Source organism: Capricornis sumatraensis, chromosome 4 (assembly GCF_032405125.1).
Source record: "Capricornis sumatraensis isolate serow.1 chromosome 4, serow.2, whole genome shotgun sequence".
NCBI lineage: Eukaryota > Metazoa > Chordata > Mammalia > Artiodactyla > Bovidae > Capricornis > Capricornis sumatraensis.
In genome coordinates this window covers 21,130,077-21,150,852 of record NC_091072.1, presented here as the reverse complement: position 1 = coordinate 21,150,852, position 20,776 = coordinate 21,130,077, and positions in this window count along the sequence as shown.

Here is a 20,776-nt window from a genome sequence, read left to right as displayed (position 1 = left end):
GAGACTCACAGATGTAGAAAATGAATTTATGGTTACCAGCGGGGAACAGGAGGGGAAGGGATAAATTAGAAGTATGGGAGTATCAGATGCACACTACTATACATAAACAACACGGACTTACCATATAGTCCAGGAAACTATATTCGATACCTTGTAATAACCTATAATGAAAAATAATCTGAAATATATGTCATCCTCGTGCTAAGTTGCTTCAGTCGATGGAAAGAAAAGCCCATGTGGTCTTTCAAGTGCACAATTCCATATTGCTAAGGAGGGGCACTATGTTATACTACAGAGCTCTAGAACTCCTCTGGTATGACCGTAACTTTATACCTATTGAACAACTTTCCATTTCCCACTCCCTCCCCAAGAAGCCACCTGTGTACAAAGGCAGGGCCTCTAGCAGCTCGGACTCCCCAGTGACTCTGCGCAGCAGATCCAACCCCATCCCCTCATCACCATCTTCCAACTCAGCATAGACTATTGCGTGAGGGAAGAGAAAACTATTACATTAACTGAAAGTTTACGGGAAATTTTTTTGTTTTAGCAGTTAATATCTTTGAACCAGTAAACACTTTCCTCCATCTACACTTTGTTCTCAGTTATTTTCTGAGAGACACAGAGCAACGTGGAGAGGTGGTTGGGGCCGGTGAGCCACAGAGAAGAGCGTGGGAAGTTTGCCAGTGAGATGGTGGTGCTGAGATCACCACCCCGAGGGTAGGGACACAGAGTCCCGTTCTGTGGTTTGAACAGCCCGTGAGGGTTTTGAGTCATGCAGTAGGCACAGTTATGAAGTATGTTCTTACATCTTTCTGCTTCATGAGATGAAGGCTGATGACCCAGTGTTGCCAGGAATGCCTTGTGACATCTTTATCAGTGCAACTTTATCTTCACTGTTGGTGATGGGAAATCTGCCCTCATTCCATGTGTGTTTTCTGCCAATTCTTGGTTTTGGGTGATTCAAACGTTTTAATTCTTTAGCGCTGAAACAGACACCTCTTGAAGTATGTGGCCCACTCCAAAGATGCGCTCCTTCTCCAGGTCCCTTCTTTTCAGACTCCAGAAGAGTCCATCAGCCAGGGAAGAATCAAGATGGTTCACGTAAGAAGGAGGGGAAAGACAATACCAACCTCTGAGGGTCAGACCGCAGTCAATAATTTTGGACATCTTTTCAGCCAGTGAAATGTTGCTTAGCTTATCTTTTTCAATCAATATTTAAATAATCACAATGGTAATACATTACATACGAGTGATGTAGGACAGGTTCAATTCAGTTCAGTCGCTCAGTCATGTCCGACTCTTTGCAACCCCGTGAACCGCAGCACGCCAGGCCTCCCTAACCATCACCAATTCCCGGAATTTGGTCCATTGAATCAGTGATGCCATCCAGCCATCTCATCCCCTGTCATCCCCTTCTCCTCCTGCCATCAATCTTTCCCAGCATCAGGGTCTTTTCCAATGACTCAGCTCTTCCCATCAGGTGGCCAAAGTATTGGAGTTTCAGCTTCCACATCAGTCCTTCCAATGAACACCCAGGACTGATCTCCTTTAGGATGGACTGGTTGGATATCCTTGCAATCCAAGGGACTCTCAAGAGTCTTCTCCAACACCACAGTTCAAAAGCATCAATTCTTTGGTGCTCAGCTTTCTTTATAGTCCAACTCTCACATCCATGCATGACTACTGGAAAAACCATAGCCTCGACTAGACGGACCTTTGTTGGCAAAGTAACATCTCTGCTTTTTAATATGCTGTCTAGGTTGGTCATAACTTTTCTCCCAAGGAGTAAGAGTCTTTTTCATGGCTACAGTCACCATCTGCAGTGATTTTGGAGCTCCCTGCAAAATAAAATCTGCCACTGTTTCAACTGTTTCTCCATCTATTTTCCATGAAATGATGGGACTGGATGCCATGATCTTTGTTTTCTGAATGTTGAGCTTTAACATGTGGGACAGGTTACAGATAGCTTTATTGTAAATTCTCTCATTGGTCAAAAATCATTCACTGTATATTCAGGAATAATACAAGGAAAAGCAAATTAAAGTGTACTGACAGAGGAGAAAAAAGGGGGGGGTCAAATAAAAGGTTTAGATTCTTACAGCAAAGCAAACCAATACTGATAGATGTGTTTTTCATTTATGTATTTGCATTACCTTTCAGGTAGCCCCTAAAAATATAATTCCCATTGTGATTTAAAAATATATATATATATTTGTTTGGCTGCACCAAGTGTTCACTGTGGCATGTGGGATCCCTAGGTGCACCATGTGGGATCTGGTTCTCTGATCAGGGATTAAACCTGGGCCCCCTGCATTGGGAGCACGGAGTCTTAGCTGCTGGACCACCGGCGAAGTCCCTTCCATTGCATTTTTAAGTTAAACTATATTTTGATTCTCAAAAGTTTCTTATTTATCCTCTCTGCTTCAACTCTTCCCTCTCCAACCCAGCCTCTATACCGCAGTCAGAGTGTTCTGTTTAAAATATTAATAAGACCAGGCCAGTCCACCTGCTTAAAACCTCTCAGTGGCTTTCCTTTTACCTGAAGTAAAATCCAAATCTTTTTTTACCTGAATGATCTGGATGCTGGCTCCTCTCCAACTTCTTGTCCTTCCATACTTTATCCCCATGAATTTGCAGGTCTTCCTTCCATTGCTCAGACACATAGAATTATTCCTGACCTCGTACCCTTTGCCTTGGCCGATCCCTCAGTGCTGAAACTCTTCTCTGCCAGCTTGAAATAAGCAGACCCATCTCATGTTAACATCACCTCTCAATGTTAGTCTTTCTCAGAGTCCCTGTAGGTAAATTAGGTGCCCACTGCCAGGTTTTCAGTTACAGTGACATAGCTTACACACCTTGCACAGCACTGTGCCACACTGGAAGCACGATCTGGTCAGGAGACCAGACTGTCCCACTGGACCGGGAGGTGTCACTCAGCATCATGGCCACAGCAGGGAGCACAGTGCAGGCCCACAGTTAATGCACAAGAACAGACGCTGTACAGTCGTGGCAAACTGCACCTAACAGAACCTGTACCATCTTCACCACTTTTCAGTGTAGAGTGCCGTGACATTAAGCACATTATTGTAGTATCATCACCACCGTCCATCCACAGAACTCTTTTCATCCTGCAAAATGGGCTCAATTCATATTTATACAAAGAAGAGATGAGAGGTCCTTGGTCTCGTTTGTAAAGTGAAGACTGCTTTGCCATGGAAAACAATCACTCTCCCGGTTGAACCATTAGAGAAGTTCAGAGTGGAAAATATTTGGTTTTCACAAATAAGGTAAGTGATGGAGGCAAAAGAGCTCTAAAAATACTTGTAGACACAGGCTTGCGGAAATGAGGTATTACTGATAGATCTGAGGGAAAAGCCTGGAAAAAGGTAACTAAGAAAGGAAGTGAATAATATAGAAATAGATGTGCATTTAAACTCTCTTAGCCTCTAGACACAGTAAGATCCTTTACAGATGAATGCTCGTTTAGATGTTGAATTTCCTTCTAACACGGGCTCTCAGAGGAGTCCGTGGCCATTTGATTACATAAACAAGTAATTGAAAGACAAGAAACCACCCAAGAGATGACTGGTATCTGGGAGGGATCATTTAGGCTTGATTCTTTTGAGACATCTCCAAAGCTGCAAGACTCGAAACTTGCTAATTGACTTGGAACTCTACTGTCAGACAAAATCCTGTGTGTGTTAACAATATTTTGCTAGGAGTTTTGAGGCTTGGGGAGGAGGAAGACATATATATATATATATATAGATAGATAGATAGATAGATAGATAGATAGATAGATAGATAGAGATAGATACTAAAAAGATAAATGCAATAAAAAAAGAGTCAAAGCAAATTAGAAGGTGTAGAGCAGATATGTACAGATAATTATATACTTATGGGGTGCGCATAAACACTAATTAAAATAAGAGCTGAAGTGGTGAGGAAGACGGAAGTAATCAGGTCTAACCACAGGCAGGCCTAGTAGAACAGTGTCTCCCAAAACACAGTGATTTAATGTCTATATAAACACTTTTCTAAACTAGCACAATTAGCATGAATGTAACTCAAATCTACATAATTTACAAGTGAATCCTTCAGACCTAACATTAAGCTCCGTAAATACCATTAGAAATCATTATGTCTAAAATACTTCCTAACAAAGAATTCTTTCAAGAGACCTTTAGGAAGGTGACCAGGTATTCAGCTAGGTCAGTTTTTTAAGTTTGATAAAGTTTTTTAAGCTTCGACAAATTTATAGTTCCTTAAATCAAAACCTAACCATAGGACTTCCCTGGTGGTCCAGTGGTTAAGACTCCATCTGTCAATGCAGGGGACAGGGGTTCAATCCCTGATCTGGGAGGATTCCACACACCTCGGGGCAACTAAGTCCGAGTGCCTTTGAGCCCATGCTTTAGGCAACAGGAGAAGCTACCACGAAGAGAAGCCTGTGCACTGCAACTAGAGAAAGTCCACACACACCCACAAAGACCCAGTGCAGCCAAAACTAAATACAGTTAATTAAGTAATTAGAAAAACATAATCATAAATAGAAATTAAAGACAGACTACCATCAACCCAAAAGAAGCAGTAAAAATAAATGAACTGACTATGTATCTCCAGGGGCGTATGCTCTCAAGGTGAGCATCTCTTAGTATGAGATACCCTCTTCATAAGGCAGCACTGTCCGGAAGTGCTGAGCTGGGCAGAACTTCTCTGTTCTCATCAGTTATCACAGCATCTTTTGGCTATTGCTCTGCGTATTGATGTTGCATAAACATGCTTATGTAAGGAAAGGAGAGATAAACTCATAACCAGTGCATCACTGGCTAGGAGTCAGTTCCCTTCAGAGCATGCATCTGTTGAATTGTGCTTTATATACGACACAACATCCTGTTTCAGTAAGTTTGCACAATAAGGTGCAAGCTCTTTGGAGAGTGGCATCGAAATACACAGTGTGGTTGTCGTTCAGTCACTCATTCGTGGCCAACTCTTTTCAACCTCATGGACTGCAGCACTCCAGGCTTCCCTGTCCTTCGCTGTCTCCTGGAGTTTGCTCAAACTCATGTGCATTGAGTCGGTAATGCCATCCAACCATCTCGTTGTCCTGTCGTCCTCTTCTCTTCCTGCCTTCAATCTTCATCAGGGTCTTTTCCAATGAGTCAGCTCTTCGCATCAGGTGGCCAAAGTATTGGAACTTGAATTTCAGCATCAATCCTTCCAATGAATATTCAGGGTTGATTTCCTTTACGATTGACTGGTTTGATCTCCTTGCTGTCCAAGGGACCCTCAAGAGTTTTCTCCAGCACCACATTTCAAAAGCATCAATTCTTTGGCGCTCAGTCTTCTTTATGGTCCAGCTGTCACATTCATACATGACTACGGAACCATAGCTTTGAATCTTTGCATTTATCTCATCTTTAACTGGACGTCACTTCCTATTGCAGGGATCCTTTGTGTTCTACCTAGTCACTAATGGTGTATGCTTGTTTTCTTTACCTCTAAAACAAAGTTGTTTATGTTTGTAAGAAAGCTGTGACTTATCTCTTTATTGTCTAGAGTAGCCCCCTTCCCTAGTTTCTTCCCCCCAAAATGCCCAGATACATCCTGGTTGCTATTAAGAACTTTGGCTCTGGGTTGGAATCTAGGCTCTACCTCTTATTAACTGTGCAACTTTGAAAGTTACTCAATGCAGTTTTGTCATCGGTAACATGTGGTTAATGGTACCTGTCTCAAAGACTGTTAAGGGAAAGGAGATAATGCACATGCCTGTGTCACATAGTAGCTAATAAGTGGCATCTACTTTGACAATGGAATACCCAGTTGCATTTGATGATGTATAAGCTAGGGTGTGTGGTTCACTTAAGGGAATACTTTGAAGGTACTTTGTCACTAACATGAGCAAAGGCAGTCACCCAACTACAATGCTGCCTTCAGGAGGTTAAAGACCTCTTCTCTGTGGCTCAGACGATAAAGTGTCTGCCTTCAATGTGGGAGACCTGGGTTCGATCCCTGGGTGGGGAGATCCTCTGGAGAAGGAAATGGCAACCCACTCCAGTACTCTTCTTGCCTGGAAAATTCCATGGACAGAGGAGCCTTGTAGGCTACAGTCTATGGGGTCACAAAGAGTCAGACACGACTGAGCAACTTCACTCGGCTACTTGCTGGGATGATGTTACTGTGTAGTTCAGACACGACTGAGCAACTTCACTCGGCTACTTGCTGGGATGATGTTACTGTGTAGCATCACACTGTCTTCTTTATTTATTGAGATATAATTGATTTACAATATTATATTAGTTCTGGGTGTACAACTTAGTGATTTGATATTTTTAGAGATTATACTCCACTTAAAGTTATTATAAAATATTTGATATGTTCCCTGTGTTGTACATTACATCCTTGTAACTTATTTCTTTTATACCCAATAGTTTGCACATCCTAATCTCCTACATTACCTCTTTCCTCCTCCCTCCTCTAATCCCTCTCTCTTCTCAAACAACTAGTTTGTTCTGTGTATCTGTGAGCCTGTTTCTATTTTGTTTTATTCATTTGTTTTATATTTAGATTCCACATATAAGTGTTTTTTCTCTGTCTGACTTATTTTCAAAGGTCTGGGTCCATCCATGCTCTTGCAAATGGTAAAATTTCATTCTTTTTATGGCTGAGTAATATTCCATTGTGTATATAGATACCACTTCTTCCATATCCTTTCATTTGCTGATGAACACTTAGCTTGTTTTCATATGTTGGCTATTGTAAATGCTTCTTCTTTGAACATGGGTGGGTGCATGTATCTTTTCTAATAGTATTTTCATTTTCTTCAGATAAATGCTCAGGAATGGAATTGCTGGATCATATGTAGTTATGTTTTTAGGGTTTTTTTTTTTTTTTTGGCTGTGAGTGAAGTGAAGTCGCTCAGTCGTGTCTGATTCTTTGCGAACCCGAGGACTGTAGCCCACCAGGCTCCTCCGCCCATGGGATTCTCCAGGCAAGAATACTGGAGTGGGTTGCGATCTCCTTCTCCAGGGGATCTTCCCAACCCAGGGATCACACCCGGGTCTCCTGCATTGCAGACAGATGCTTTACCGTCTGAACCATTGCAGCATGCAGATCTTTAGCTGTGGCACGTGAACTCTTACTTGTGGCATATGGGATCTAGTTCCCCCATCAGGGATCCAAACCAGATCCCCTGCATTGGGAGCATGGAGTCTTAGCCACTGGACACACCAGGGAAGTCCTGTAATTTTCTTATGTAGCCACCACTTCACGACCTCTCTCCCACTCACTGTTGAAAAACAATATTCTTTTCTTACACATTTTATGGCACACTTACTTATATTTATATTATTAATGTCTACATTTTCGACAACTGTATAAAGCCCTGTAACACTGGTGCATGCTGTATATTTTACCCAGGTAATTATCTGAAGAATATGAATAAAGGGGTGACCTCTACCCGCTCCCCTCTGCCACCTTGGGTTTGATGCCATTAACACCACTGCTCCTTTGTTAAGCACACAGCTGTTGTGACCGGGAGAGACAGTGTGCTTCCGTGAACACAGGATTTGCAGGCGGCATCCTGGACTTCTTCACCTGTAGTGTTAATAGAGGAGGTGGCCCCAGACACGATGGGAAGGCAGCTGCTGCAGACCTGGGGGCTGTCTCCTGCTCCCTGGAGCTCCATGGTTACTGGGCTCAGCTTCAGACACAGGTAAGTCGCTTGTGTTCCTCAGCTGGGATGGCCTGGCTACAAGTGTAAGGCTCCATTGATGGTCTTGAGGGCTAAACAAGGTTTTTCTGGTGAGTAGAGTGATCTCTCAGAACTGACGGGGACGCAGCTGAAGGGGAAAAGAGTGGCCAGTGCCAAGTTTCAGGTGGGGCTGTTGTTTGTTCTGACTGTAGATGGTTATCTTTACACACTTGAGCAGAAGCTGCCTGGTTAGCTCCAAGGTCTTTGTAGGGCCCCGCTGCTTCCCTGGGTGTCTCACCACACCTGGCACACTCCTCACAACTGGTCGGGCCAGCAGCACGGCACCAGGTCTTGCAAGGCTGGCACTGGTGGATAGGAGGCTCCCAGTCAGCATTTGCATATGGCGTATCTGTTGATCACTTCTCTTGCTGATCTGGTTAGAGCCGTCCTTAAAGATCAGTGTGCACTTGCATTAGCACACCCTCCCTTGTGCAGCTGTAGCTTTCTGTGCAGGTGGTAATCATGCGTACCGCATGCAGCTTTCCCCTGGGTAATATGGTAACCTGGATGCATAGTTCGTGGCCATCTGTTTTCAATATAGCTCTGCGTGGCTCCGCATATCGCAGGCCGCTGGGTGTTCAGCAGGCCTGGCGGTCAGGTGGCTGAGCGCAGGGCCTCCTTCTTGCTCCAGAGCACCCTGGCAGGGGCAACTTGGAAGGGATGGGGGCGCTGATTACCCACCCTTCGTCCTTTCAGCCAGCTGGGTACGAGCCAAGGGTCTGGATCCGAACCGCGTGCATCCAAGGGCACAGAGAGAGACGTGGTGGCGCGTTCACAAAGGGCCCCTAGCCCGCCCCTGGCCTCATAGAGAGGCCCGTTCACCCTCTCACTCCTGAACCTGGGCCGAGATGCTCAACTGCTTGCCTTCCTCAAGCCCCCACCTAAAACACCCCAGGGGGCCACCTTTAACCCTCTGTGACCATTGTGACCTAGCGCTGTCACACCGCCCTTTGTCCTCGCCCCCCTGTAACCACCCCCCACCTCGCGCTCGGGGTAGGGACACTATCCACTGCCCACCCTCCACCCGAAACCCTGCCATGGCGCCGATGCCCTGGGAGGAAGCATGGTGTGCCTGCGTCGACCCCGCCTCCTTAGGGCACTGCCCACTCCACTGTGGGCGGAACCAATGGAGGCCTTAATTATAAAAATTGCTGCTGCTAAGTCGCTTCAGTCGTGTCCAACTCCGTGCGACCCCAGAGACGGCAGCGCATTAGGCTCCCCCATCCATGGGATTCTCCAGGCAAGAATACTGGAGTGGGTTGCCATTTCCTTCTCCAATGCATGAAAGTGAAAAGTCAAAGTGAAGTCGCTCAGTCATGTCTGACTCTTTTGCGACCCCATAGACTGTAGCCTGCCAGGCTCCTTGGTCAATGGAATTTTTCAGGCAAGACTACTGCAGTGAGTTGCCATTTCCTTCTCCAGAGGATCTTCCCGACCCAAAGATCAAACACGGGTCTCCCGCATTGCGGGCAGACGCTTTACCATCTGAACCACCAGGTAAGCTTACTCTTCAAGTGGCTTACCCTCTGGGTAAAACCATTTTTGGCAGTACTGCCTGCAGCAGTGTCTTTTAACTCACACTGTCTCGGCAGTTGGAAACTTCTCTTACGTGTTTAAATGGCTCTATTCCCCCCACCCCTCTGCCCCCCAGAGAAACACAAAGCAGCTTTGATTTGTCATATAAACAATTCCAAGACATTCTTAAAGCAAGTTGCTTATGTAAACAGATATAAATGAAAGCTTCATAAATTCAGCTCTTGCTGACTGCATTTGAGTTATCTAGTTATATTTGGGGCCAGATAACTTGGCTACATCAAATTTAAGGGAAACAAAAATGGAGCTGTTTAGTTACTCAGAATACCCCTTCTGGTCAGAAAGGTTTGATCTGAATCTAAAAAAGCCTGCCTAACGGACAGACCTTAATTTTTTAAAAACCTCTGTTGATGTAATAGAGGGCATTGATGCAGTATAGTAATATCTGGATTAAGAAATCTTCTAAGGCCAAAGGCACTTGTAGCAACATTCTCTTGGTCATAAATGCGCCTGTGGGAATCTTTGGTTCTTTTCACACTGGATCAGAGGTATTGTCACCTGAGATGTGAGTCAGAGATTTTAGGTCTGAATTTTCACAGACAGAAACCAGTGTCAGAATCGGGTTAAATTCAGTTCAGTTCAATTCAGTCGCTCAGTCGTGTCCAACTCCTTGCGACCCCATGAATCGCAGCACGCCAGGCCTCCCTGTCCATCACCAACTCCCGGAGTCCACCCAAATCCATGTCCATTGAGTCGGTGATGCCATTCAACCATCTCATCCTCGGTCGTCCCCTTCTCCTGCCCTCAATCTTTCCCAGCATCAGGGTCTTTTCAAATGAGTCAGCTCTTAGCATCAGGTGGCCAAAGTATTGGAGTTTCAGCTTCCACATCAGTCCTTCCAATGAACACCCAAGACTGATCTCCATTAGAATGGACTGGTTGGATCTCCTTGCAATCCAAGGGACTCTCAAGAGTCTTCTCCAACACCACAGTTCAAAAGCATCAATTCTTTGGTGCTCAGCTTTCTTTATAGTTCAACTCTCACATCCATACACGACCACTGGAAAAACCATAGCCTTGATTAGATGGACCTTTATTGGCAAAGTAATGTCTCTGCATTTTAATATGCTGTCTAGGTTGGTCATAACTTTCCTTCCAAGGAGTAAGTGTCTTTTAATTTCATGGCTGCAATCACCATCTGCAGTGATTTTGGAGCCCAGAAAAATAAAGTCAGCCACTGTTTCCCCATATATTTCCCATGAAGTGATGGGACCAGATGCCATGATCTTCATTTTCTGAATGTTGAGCTTTAAGCCAACTTTTTCACTCTCCTCTTTCACTTTCATCAAGAGGCTCTTTTGTTCTTCTTTGCTTTCTGTCATAAGGATGATATCATCTACATATCTGAGGTTATTGATATTTCTGTCGGCAATCTTGATTCCAGCTTGTGCTTTCTCCAGCCCAGCGTTTCTCATGATGTACTCTGCATAGAAGTTAAATAAGTAGGGTGGCAATATACAGCCTTGACATACTCTTTTTCCTATTTGGAACCAGTCTGTTGTTCCATGTCCAATTCTAACTGTTGCTTCCTGACCTGCATACAGGTTTCTCAAGAGGCAGGTCAGGTGCTCTGGTATTCCCATCTCTTTCAGAATTTTCCACAGTTTATTGTGATCCACACAGTCAAAGGCTTTGGCATAGTCAATAAAGCAGAAATAGATGTTTTTATGGAACTCTCTTGCTTTTTCCATGATCCAGCAGATGTTGGCAATTTTATATCTGGTTCCTCTGCCTTTTTTCAAACCAGCTTGAACTTCTGGAAGTTCACAGTTCATGTATTGCTGAAGCGTGGCTTAGAGAATTTTGAGCATTACTTTGCTAGTGTGTGAGATGAGTGCGATTGTGCAGTAGTTTGAGCATTCTTTGGCATTACCTTTCTTTGGGATTGGAATGAAAACTGACCTTTTCCAGTCCTGTGGCCACTGCTGAGTTTTCCAAATTTGCTGACATATTGAGTGAGGCACCTTCACAGCATCATCTTTCAGGATTTGAAACAGCTCAACTGGAATTTCATCACCTCCACTAGCTTTGTTTGTAGTGATGCTTCCAGGATGTCCGGCTCTAAGTGAATGTGAGTGATCACACCTTCGTAATTATCTGGGTTGTGAAGATCTTTTTTGTACAGTTCTTCTGTGTATTCTTGCCACCTCTTCTTAATATCTTCTGCTTCTGTTAGGTCCATACCATTTCTGTCCTTTATTGAGCCCATTTTTGCATGAAATGTTCCCTTGGTATTTCTGATTTTCTTGAAGAGATCTCTAGTTTTTCCCATTCTGTTGTTTTCCTCTATTTCTTTGCACTGATCACTGAGGAAGGCTTTCTTATCTTTCCTTGCTATTCTTTGAAACTGCATTCAAATGGGTATATCTTTCCTTTTCTCCTTTGCTTTTCACTTCCCTTCTTTTCACAGCTATTTGTAAGGCCTTCTCAGACAGCCATTTTGCTTTTTTGCATTTCTTTTTCTTGGGGATGGTCTTGCTTCCTGTCTCCTGTACAGTGTCACGAACCTCCATCCATAGTTTATCAGGCACTATGTCTATCATATCTAGTCCCTTAAATCTATTTTTCACTTCCACTGTATAATCATAAGGGATTTGATTTAGGTCATACCTGAATGGTCTAGTGGTTTTCCTCACTTTCTTCAATTTAAGTCTGAATTTGGCAATAAGGAGTTCATGATCTGAGCCACAGTCCACTCCTGGTCTTATTTTTGCTGACTGTATAGAGCTTCTCCATCTTTGGCTGCAAATAATATAATCAATCTGATTTCTGTGTTGACCACCTGCTGATGTCCATGTGTAGAGTCTTTTCTTGTGTTGTTGGAAGAGGGTGTTTGCTATGACCAGTGCATTCTCTCAGCAGAACTCTGTTAGCATTTGCTGTTCTTCATTCTGTACTCCAAGGCCAAATTTGCCTGTTACTCCAGGTGTTTCTTGACTTCCTACTTTTGCATTCCAGTCCCCTATAATGAAAAGGACATCTTTTGGGGGTGTTAGTTCTAAAAGGTCTTGTAGGTCTTCATAGAACTGTTAAACTTCAGCTTCTTCAGTGTTACTGGTTGGGGCAGTAGACTTGGATTATCGTGATATTGAATGGTTTGTCTTGGATACAAATAGAGATCATTCTGTCATTTTTGAGATTGCATCCAAGTACTGCGTTTTGGACTCTTTTGTTGACTATGATGGCTACCCCATTTCTTCTAAGGGATTCCTGCCCACAGTAGTAAATACAATGGTCATCTGAGTTAAATTCACCCATTCCAGTCCATCTTAGTTCGCTGAATTCTAGAATGTTGATGTTCACTCTTGTCATCTCCTGTTTGACCACTGCCAATTTTCCTTGATTCATGGACCTAACATTCCAGGTTCCTAGGCAATATTGCTCTTTACAGCATCAGACCTTGCTTCTATCACCAATGCCATCCACAACTGGGTGCTGTTTTTGCTTTGGCTCCATCCCTTCATTCTTTCTGGAGTTATTTCTCCACTGATCTCCAATACCATATTGGGCACCTACTCACCTGGGGAGTTCATCTTTCACTGTCCTATCATTTTGCCTTTTCATACTGTTCATGGGGTTCTCAAGGCAAGAATACTGAAGTGGTTTGCCATTTCCTTCTCCAGTGGACCACATTCTGTCAGACCTCTCCACCATGACCCGTCCATCTTGGGTGGCCCCACACAGCATGGCTTAGTTTCATTGAGTTAGACAAGGCTGTGGTCCATGTGATCAGATTGGCTCCTTGTCTGTGATTGTGGTTTCAGTCTGTCTGCCCTCTGATGGCAGCTGCGATGGCACATGAGCGCAGCCGAGAGGAGCTACCCCATATCCAAGGTCAGGGGCAGCGGCCAAGAGGAGCTACCCCACGTCCAAGGTGAGGAGCAGCGACTGCACTTTGCTGGAGCAGCCATGAAAAGATACCCCACGTCCAAGGTAAGAGAAACCCAAGTAAGACGGTAGGTGCTGAGAGAAGGCATCAGAAGGCAGACAGGTTAAATCAGTGGCCAGAATCCTGGGAGTTCCTATGAGCTAGTCAGCTAGCAGTGGGAAGGATCATCACACTGACACTTGTATACCAAAACATACTCTATGTTTCACGTTTTGCTTAGAGCTATGATCAAGATATTTCTGATTACAAGACATTTTATTCATAATTATCATGTGTTTTTGATTTGGTTTCATAATGGAGTCAATGGGATTAATTAAGGAGAGACATAAGAATATGGGAGCTATCCTACTGGGTGAGATTCCTGGACCATTCAGCCCAGGATCCTGTTACTAACAGAAAACTCAAAGGCTGGATCTTGGGAAAGCATCATTTTTTATTTTTATTTTTTTACTAAATTAAATTTCTGTAGAGTCTCACTTGGGCTTCCCTGGTGGCTCAATGTAAAGAACCATTGACAACTCCTGCTTGCCAATGCAGGAGTCTCAGGTTTGATCTCTGAGGTGGGAAGATCCCCTGGGGGAGGAAATGGCAACCTACTTCAGTATTCTTTCTCTGGAAATTCCATGGACCTGGCGAGCTACAGTTCATGGTTCGCAAAAGAGTCAGACATGAATTAGGAACTAAAGAGCAAGAGTCTGACCTCCTTTTGTAGTATTTTAATGTACCCATTCTTTAGCTTGTTTACAACTCTCTAATATGTTTTGTTTATTTTTGTGATAACTAGTGTTCCATACTAGTTGAAAGAGTTCTTTATCTTGTTTATTTCATTAAGTTTGAAAGAGCATCCATTCTCATTTAAGTCTGAACGACTGTCTCCTCACCTAGATATGTTACATTGGTAGAGAAATAAAAAAGAGATTCTTCTCTCTGTTGCCTTTACCTAAACTAACCTGACCTGCAGCATGTGCTAGACATTGAAAAGAGATCACCTATAATGCATATCAACCTGTGTTTCATGCCTTTCTTCTCCTGCTTTTTCTCGTAACTTTCTTAACAACTAACCTGGTTGCTCATTCTACCATTGTGTGCTCGTCTTGACTCTGATCTGTATGTGTTCACCTCCTGGTTAGGAAGTCTTCCATCATCTGAGGTCATCATCTCTCCTTTCGTGACACTGACCTTGTAGACGGCTTGGGACACAGATCACTGCGCTAACCCAGTCACAGGTGTCTTCCTACCTCACATGCTTCCATCTCCTTCACCAGCTCCAATACCCTCCCCATATAGCTAACATACTCCAGTCTTTCGAAGTTCTGCAAACATTCACCTTATCCAAGTCACTCATTATTTTATGAATTACAACCTCAAATCCTTATGATTTATCTAATAACTCAGATTCTTAAAAAGTCACATATGAGCTGAAAATGAGTCAAGCAAAAATGCACCGCGTGGCTTTATCCTCTAAACCAGGTGACAGCCCAGTCAAGCTGTATAACCTCAGAAATGTACAAAGGAAACAAAACCACATGGGAAAGAGATGGGAGCAGAGGCTCCTCTGCATTTGATGGGCCTGGGGACTTTACCAGATTGAAGGTCCATTCATGAATTTTCAAGGAGTAAATTCACTGGGTATTGTTTTTCTTTAAGTATGCTGATGCTGCAACTCTACTTCTACTTCTCTAGCTCAAATATTATTTTGTCAGATCCTGTCATAAGAAACCATGTTAGAGGTTCCATTCTATATGGTTAAATCCAGCTGTGATCGTACAGTGGTTCGTACACTGCATTGTGTATCCTTGAATCCATAGACTTCCGACTGTGGCACAAACAGCCAAAGCCATCCCAAGCAGAAGCTGAGCCCCAGAGCACACGTGTGTGTTCACTCTGTGCACCCTCTGTGTGTTGCACTAGAGCCCCTTCCTTATTCTTTCACTCCACAATTTTTTTTAAATTGAGGCTCTATTTATGTGTTCTAGACATTGAAATGGCAACCCACTCCAGTACTCTTGCCTGGAAAATCCCCTGGATTGAGGGGCCTGGTGGGCTGCAGTCCATGGGGTCGCTAGGAGTCAGACACGACTGAGCGACTTCACTTTGACTTTTCACTTTCATGCATTGGAGAAGGAAATGGCAACCCACTCCAGTGTTCTTGCCTGGAGAATCCCAGGGATGGGGAAGCCTGGTGGGTTGGACACGACTGAAGCGACTTAGCAGTAGCAGCAGACATTGAAAATCCAACAGAGAATAAAGCAGTTTATTACATAAAGTTTCCCTTGTAGAACTCATACTCTTGGGGGAGACAGACAATAAATAAGAGAAAGAAAACATAACAGTTATATTAGTGATAAAAGCTAAAGATAAAAAACTGGAAAAAGAGATAGGGAGACTAGGCAAGACATCACAGGTGCCATTTGATCCAAAGTCTAAAGGAAGAAAGAAAGGCAGCCTGGAAGATCTCTGGCCAAAGAGTATCCCTGACCGGGAGAACAGAAAGGACCAAGGTCCTGGTGAGCCCACTGGGTCTGGAGAAGTGTGAGAAGAGGGAGAGCAAGTGGGCTGGAGGCTGGGACAGACCGAGTACTGACTTCCAGGTCATGGATGGGCCTTTGGATTTTCTTCTGAGTTAAAACGAGAAATAACTGCTGTGTTTCGAGGAGCACACGGTTTGTGTTATAAGATGCTGGTCACAATGAAAGGGTGTCATGACAACAGCAGAGGCCAGTGGCAGGAATCTAGGTGCGAGATGCTGCTGGTGGCTGGGACCAGCGCGGTGTCAGGGGAGGAGCGAGATGGGGTCAGAGTCTGGATATATTCCGAAAGTAGAGCCCAAAGGATTTTCTGGCCCACCATTCATGAAGTGTGAGTGAAAGAGAGGAGTTGAGGATAACTCCCAAGAATTTTTGGACCCATATAAGCATCCCAGCAGATCTTCTCAAATGTTCAAAGATTTTCTGATACACCCAGGAGTTTAAGAAGCATTTCCAAATAACAGTAGTAGTAATAATGCTAGATTCTATCCAAATGAGTAGTGCTTTATAATTTTGAAGTTATTAAAGCTTTATTTGCCATATTAGACTGTTAGGTATTTGTTTTCTTGATTTATGTATACATATGTACACATATTTTTTGTTGGTTATAATTTTCTTTTTATCTGTTCGCACCTGCAAAATCTTCTCTCTTACCTAAAGAGTACCAAAACCCATGATGTTATTTTAGTAGAGATACTGATGGCTTGAGCCAGGTTGATGGTGGGGGTGGCAGGGAGTTGGGAAGCAGAGGGAGCAGAGAGAAGGAGTCAGAGTCTGAATATATTTTAAAAGCAGAACTAGAAGGATTTTCTGGCAGGCCTGATCGGAGGTATGAAACACGAGAAATGAAGAACATAAATTGTCCTAGTGTGTTAATGGTAATGTCTTCTTATCTCTGATTAGGGGGAAGAGTATTAGGTGATAGCATTAATTTGTGTGTGACTCATTCAGCAGTTATTATCTAATGCCCTGAGTGCTTGAGACACATCAGTGAACAAGACAGGCAGAAATCCCAGTTCTCAAGGAGCTTACATTTTGGAGGACAGACATACACACTCTCTCTCTATGTGTGTGTGTGTGTGTGTGTGTGTATGTATATATATATATATAATTTCAGGTGACAGTAAGTGCTAAGGTGAGAGGTGAGAGGAGAAGGAAGGAGCGTAGACAATACCAGGGGATTTGTATGTGGTTAATTCTCAGAACTTGTTAAATAATGTGTGGAATTTATTCCTATGTCTGTTTCTGTTTAACAGCTTGATACTGGGAACTGCATTCATTTTATCAATTTGACTACCAGTAAAATAGAAGATGGGTTATGTCCTTAGCATTTCTATATTCTTCAGAGTATTAGAAAAGAACTAAGGATGATGCTCTTGAGCCCTTTGATGGTGTTCCCCATGGGGATGGTGGTTTAGTCACTGAGTCGTGTCTGACTCTGCGACCATGGGCTGTAGCCCGCCAGGCCCTTCTGTCCATGGGATTTCCTAGGCAAGAATACTGGAGTGGGTTGCCATTTCCCTCTCCAGGAGATCTTCCTGACCCAGCAATCGAAGCCGGGTCTCCTGCACTGCAGGCATATTCTTTACATACTGAGCTACCAAGGATAACATTATTTTAATACTGGGCAATAAACTTGGTGAGACAGTAGTCATTGCAGGCCACTGGGTTTAGACATCTACTTACCATCACCTCTATTTAACCTACTCAGTTTGTGCTCATTAGGGCTCTTCACTTAGAACACCATTACTGCAATCATATACTGTATTTTTAGCATCTTATATAAACTTCCCCACAAATGCCCAAGTTATGTAACCAGCTCCCCTCCCCCAGGCTTTTCTCCAGCCTCTCAGAGACTGTTAGAAGGGGCGAGGAGGTGTGTGTGGTGGGGGATCTCTGCCCGGCAACTGAAAACGCTCACGTCCCAGGGCTGGTTCTCCCTCCTCAGCACACGGCTGGGTGTGCACCCAAGTGTGTTTCTCTTCCCTCCTTTTCGCTTTTCAGCCTTCACCTTCTGCTGTTACATGTTCATCAGGTGTCACGTTGCTGCGCTCCTGTGCCTGGGAGACCATCTGCCTCCTCTCACTGTGTTCAAACCAACCCCCAGGACTCTGCTCCAGAGGCAGGAGGCACCTAAGAGAGTTCCAGTTCTGGCATTTTACAGGTGGCAGACGAGGCTTAGCGAGGCCAGAGGCTTCCTGCCTGGCACAGAGGCACAGACGCGGTCCAGGTCTGTGGATTGTCTAATGTGACTTTCATAAGCGAGCAGCTCCTCAGGACTCAGTATCCTGATGGCTGTAAAACGAGGGGCATGCCAGGTGGGCTCTAAACTCCCTTCCATCTGGGCCTTACGTATCAATATGCTATTGGCTACACACTGATTATATTTCATTTTAGAATTGACTGTTATCAGTGCATTGACCAGAATGTTACTAACTGAAATGAATCAGGAAGAGGACATAATTTTGCTTGGCTCTTTAAAGCTTAAATTCTGTCTGTCTTCTTTTTTAATGGTAAGAATGTGAAGAAACAAATGGTAAATTCACCCACAGTTTAAAAAAAAAGAAAAAGAAAAAAGGAGGTCCAGATACACATCTTCAGCTGACTCGTGCACAGGAAAAGCACTGTGTTACGTGATGCTTAAATAGTTTACCTAACTATATCAGGAAAAGGCTCCTTCTGGCGCAGTGGGGGCGGGGGAGGGCTGGGATACGCAGGGAATGATGGTGATAAGCATTTTCCAAATTAGGAAACAGATATGCTTTTCTTCGTACTCTTACATAACTGATCTATTTTAGAAGACAACACAAAAAAACTGAAATGAAATACAAATCTCATCATTTTACTACTTTGTTAGCAAAGGCACAAGCAAGTAACACTGGAAGGGAAAGAAAGGAGAGTTTTACCCCATCCTATTCCTCTTGGTCTGGAGGTTACCCCCCCCGCCCCCCGCCACCGCCCCACCTCATCCACCACACACACACAGGATTCCCTCTCTTCCGTGGCAGGCTGCTGGGTGAGTCAGAGACCAAAGTCCAATTAAAAAAAAAAAAATGAATGAAGAAAGATACTAATTTTTCTCTCCTCTGAACTGAAAACTCAGCCACATCAAAGTACATACCCTCTCGTGGTGGCACAGAATGACAGACAAGTAACTTGTCTTAGAGCCGGTGAGAGTTTTGCCCCAGACTTCCTGATTCAGAGGGAAATTGTGCAGCACACAAAGGCCACAGAGGCAGTACAACCTCTTACATAAATAAGTTACATAAATGAGAACCAGTTATGTAAATGTATAAACCAGCAAACACGAATTATAACCATTCACAAATGCCAAGGAGAACACAGCGAGATTCCTCCTACAGTCCCATCCCCTGCCCCCATATTATCAAAACTGTACTATTTTATTTCACACCAGATTCAGATGTGGCTATTTGTCACATTTATTGGGGAAAGAAATTCCAAAGGACAAATGATGTTTCATACTATTTTCTGAATATTATATTTTACTTTGGGGGGAAATCCCCTAGTTAAACCTGAATTATATTTGATAAGAAATATAAGCATATTTATCAACTTACACTTTTTTGTGTAATCATGAACCCCAGGTGTTAAGTAGTTACTATTATACATTCTGCAAGTGGCTGTTAAGGATAGGAATACATCACAAAAGTAAATGTCCATGGGCATATGGATATTTGTTTTATTACTTACGATTTCAAGTTTCAGATGAGTTTGTGGGTATCTGACTAATGTCATCTTCAGTGTATTGAAGGATGGCAGTAACTCAGGGGCCTGGAATCAGATTCAGGGTTGTGCTTGTGAATCAATCGCAATACACCCCACCTCCATTGATTGGAAGTTGCTCCTGGGGTTTCAGCTCCAATTTGCTTAGGTTCAGTGTGGATGAGTGAACTCCCCACCCTATAGGAACAGGAGCCTAGGCTTTTTCCTTGTTCCCTTGAGGGCAGGGAGATTTGCTAGTTGTGTAGTAGAAATACGTGTAACTCAAAGCAGTTTTGAGCCTAACTGCCTGTTCTGTATAATGAGGGATGCTGATGGAACGTTAGCCAGGTTCAGACATAGCATGCTCAGGTTAATGTTCTCTTTAGCTGTTTTGAAAATCTCATGTGAAATATTTTTATTTAAGATCTAATACTAGCAGAAAGAGTAGAGTGATTTTAAACCTTTGTATATTTTTAGCTGTGTGATTTTGGGCAAATAGCTTTCCCTCTCTGGGCCATTGTTTCTAACCTTTGAAAAAAGGACAGCTTTAACAATCTATGCTGTGTGCTGTGTTTAGTCGCATAGTAGTGTCTGACTCTTTTTGACCCAATGAACTGTAGCCCGCCAGGTTCCTCTGTCCGCGGGGATTCTCCAGGCAAGAATACTGGAGTGGGTTGCCGTAACCTCCTACAGGGGATCTTGCCCACCCAGGGATCCAACCCAGGTCTCCCACATTGTAGGTGGATTCTTTACTGCCTGGGCCACCAGGGAAGCCCCTAACAATTTAGTACCCTACAATCAAATCTATCAGTACTTTCAACAGAGAGCTTTAAACTGGTTGCCACCAAGTTTCAAGGAAATATAACCCATTATACAAAAACCAGATCATTTTCCTTCTCCTGTGGGCAAAACTGCAGACCTTGCTTGGGTTGCAGTGATATGGTAACTGCCTCGTGAAAAACATCCATCCTGGCGTTTTCTCTTTAAAAAATGCCAAATGTAGGCCTTAGCCAGTTGTGCAGTAGTAAATAAAATGTGGAGAGGAACCTGTGGGCTTCCTCCCTCGAGATGGGGGACTGAGTTTTAAACTAGAAAAGCAGCAGTAATTTGGCATCAAGCAAAATTGTCTTACACTCTTCAGGGAGTCGTGTCAGGTAGGTAGTGTGTGTGTAGAATGTTAGTTGCTCAGTGTCTGACTTTGCGACCCCATGGGCTATAGCCGATAAGGCTCCTCTGTCCATGGAATTCTCCAGGCAAGAATACTGGAGTGGGTTGCCATGCCCTTCTCCA